Raw genomic sequence first — 3,565 nt, forward strand, 5'->3', positions numbered from 1 at the left:
AAATCTCGTAGCCATGACTCTTAACCCAAAAACATTTGTTTTAGTATAACAACTTGTAAACATCTCGTAAAAACTCGTTAATAAAACTCGTATGGTTTATATCGTTTTTAAAACCTCTTTGTGTGACATCGTTTCAAAATAGTTTCCCTAGTGAACTAAATAATGACACGCAATGTAATATGATAGAAGAACTTATATATAAGATGTACCAGCGGCGTATCTACCATGCTTCTATCATACTACACCTGTCCCATTATCTAATCACTACCCTAAATCAATCGTTTATCCAAATCGTTTATCTCGTTGAAGTCGTCTCAAATCGTTTAACTCGTCTCAAAATCGTATTCGTTTTAATAGTGAAACTACTTTTGGTCGTCTCGCTAATAACATTCAAATCTTCGTGACTTGTCTAACTCGTTTCTCGCATTAACAAACCACCAAAGGTTAAGTTAACAACCACAGATTCGGTCGTTACCTACATAACCCCCACACTTAACCGTGGGTGTAGTTTGATAAAGGGATTTGTCAGATCCTATGGTACCATAACCTAATACTGGTCGGCTCGGCCAAAGCTAATGAATGTCATTCGTTATGTAATTACAACCAACAAGTCTTCTTCACCTTATTGAAATCGTTATTAGTTTAGTATAAGCCATCTTAATCGTTTTTGAAATCATCGTTTAAACCTTGAAATCATTTTGTACATATGAGTCACCCCAAAACAATTGAAAACAATAAAATAGGGGAACTATGTACTCACATTGAAGTGCAAAGTATCCTCAATCTAAAGAACTCAACAAGCTCAGTCAAACCAAGGAAACTCAAGCAGCACCTAATAATCGAATCGCTAGTCAAACAATAGACGCCTAAATCGGAAGATCGGAAGAATGAGGTCTTGTAAACCAAATGAGTGTAGGAACTCATGTGATATGGTTTAACAAAGCCTACATTCTAAACCGGAACCTAACCTAAGTGCTTTCTACCCATTGCGACGCGTTTAGGTAGCTTACGCTACTTTAACGCATCGTGCGCGCAAACGCGCGTTCGAGACGTCTAACTAGTCCTATGACAAGTATTATATGCCTAAACATGTTTAAATAGGTTGCATAATCAGTTTAGGTGACAAAAGTTAGGTTACATATGCTTAAAGTCCAATTATGCATGAAAATGGCATTTTGGTAATTTACCTAAGGCATATAATCTACCTATCATACAACTACTTAAACTCGGTGACCATAAGGTATAACCTCGGAAGGTTATTCCCTATGCAATTATAGTCACTAACCATGCTTGGTCGGATCCTAGAGATCGACCAAACGGGTCGAGTTCGAAAGTCTAAGCGGTGGTTTAGACCGCTCGACTTACGACTCTAAACAAGCACTAACTAAAAGTGACGAGCTAAACATGTCAAAACATGTTTAACCTACTGATTTGGTATCAAAACAAAGTGTTTTGATACCTAATAGTAGTTTCGTTGCAAAATGCGTGCTAAAACGCATTTTGACCGAAACTTTGACTCGTCACTACACCTAGTCAACGTGGTAATCAGTAGGTATAGTCACTAAGGACTATAACCAACGTGATTACGCACACGTTGCGAAGTTCAAACGAACTTCTCGTTGACCAACTCGTGGTCAAAGCTGAAAGTCAAACTATATTTGACTTTCAAACTAAGAAAGCAATAAAGAGAATGAAAGTATGCTCACCATGGGTCCTTGCTATTTGAGAGAGCACCCAAACCAGATTGTAGAGAAGAGAAGAAGTGAATAAGCAATGAAACAATGAAATGGTTGGGCTATATATACTTGTAGCAACTTCATAGGATCATGCCAAGTTTTGTGTGGTCAACAAGGAATAAATCATGGCCCTACATGTGTTAAGGACTGATTGGTAGCCTTGGAGAACACTTAAACTTGCCCATCACACAAAGAATTTGCATAAACAGCCCCTGGAGATCAAACCCGATTGCTGAAAACAAGTTTTTGGTCGTTGGCACTGTCACACGGCCCGCGTAAGAATAGGTAGGGGGCATACACGCCCCGCCTAGCCCTCCCAAATCAGCAAAAATTTGCAATTTGGCAGATTAGGTCCCTGCACTAGTTTTGAGCTCATTTCAGGCCTTTTTGACCCCCGTTAAGCCATTTTCAAGGCTCTAAAAGGTCAATAAAGTTTAGAGGACTCAAAATATGCTTGGAACACTTTCGGATGTCGGCTCGTTTGGTCGTACGGTTGCGTAGTTTGTTAAATTACGACGAAACTCAAACGGATGCGAAAACGATCCAAATTAAGCGACGAATGGAATTTTTGCATGCCGATCACTAAAATAAAAATATTTTAGTGTGTACAAAAATTTTGGGTGTCCAGATGTGATCAGAACGTAAGATATGCGCGAAAATGCAAACTTACGTCGTTTTTGACACTTTTAGTCCCTGTAAGATCAAATAAGCATATTTTTGCACACCGAACCACTCAAAGCTTATTTCTAAGCTATTCTTAGGTTATTTATGGTATGTTTAGCTTATGATCAAGTTCCGGACTGTTCGACACCATACGAATCGATATAGTTTCGCAGTTTGACATAAATAGTCCCTGCGATCGAATAGATTTGCTTTCAACACACCAAACCATCCAAAACTTATATCTAAGTTATGTGAAGGTTATTTACGGTATGTTAAGCCTATTTCACTATCCCGGAGTGTTTATCGCGTTAAAGTGACTGCATTTACGCACCGGTTTGCGTATAACTTTCAAGAATGCGATTTAAAGCTTGAAATCGGAATTGAATCGAATTGTAAAATCACCAAACACAAATACACACATAATAACACTAGAACACATTGTATTATTGATAATTAACATTGTTTTGCATTGTTCATCGATTAAAGAGCACAGTTGTCACAATTTGAAGAAGTGTATGTGATATAAGGATCAAACAAATACGTTTGTTTGATAAAATGCATAAACGGGTTAAAATTCAGTAAAAAGGTAACGAGTCGAAGGCTTAGAAGTCTCACAATTTATTATGTTGGATGTTGGATTTTAACTCCACATGATGGAGAATTAAACTACGGACGCGTAGGAAAAAGAATCGCGTAAAACGGATCAACAACGAAGAAGTTATGGTCGTCTCCATAAAAACTGGTATTGCTGAAAAATGCAGGACCCAGCTCCAGAGCTGCTGGAAAATGGTCTCCTTCGCGTGGCGTGAGGGAGCAATGTGGTGCCTTCGCGTGGCACGAAAGAGCACTGTTTTGACAAAAAAAAAATTTATTTTAATCAGTTTCGCTTCCCGGACTTGTTTAAATACTTTCTAAGTTACGTTTGACTAATTCAACTCATGTTTTATGAGTTTCAGGTATAATTTTAGCACCGGAGGACGATCAAGCACAACGAAGAACCGAACACGATCAAGAAATAAGCTTCCGCACTATGTATCGTTGTTATGTTAAATAACGAACTCACACATGTTATGTCATATAGTTTTAATTCTGTAAAAAGTTTAATGAAACCCGTATTTTCAATGTACTTGAAATTCTAATTACCCGTTATCTTCGTAAACTATACG

The sequence above is a fragment of the Helianthus annuus genome, chromosome 15 (genome assembly GCF_002127325.2).
Source record: "Helianthus annuus cultivar XRQ/B chromosome 15, HanXRQr2.0-SUNRISE, whole genome shotgun sequence".
NCBI classification, from domain to species: domain Eukaryota; kingdom Viridiplantae; phylum Streptophyta; class Magnoliopsida; order Asterales; family Asteraceae; genus Helianthus; species Helianthus annuus.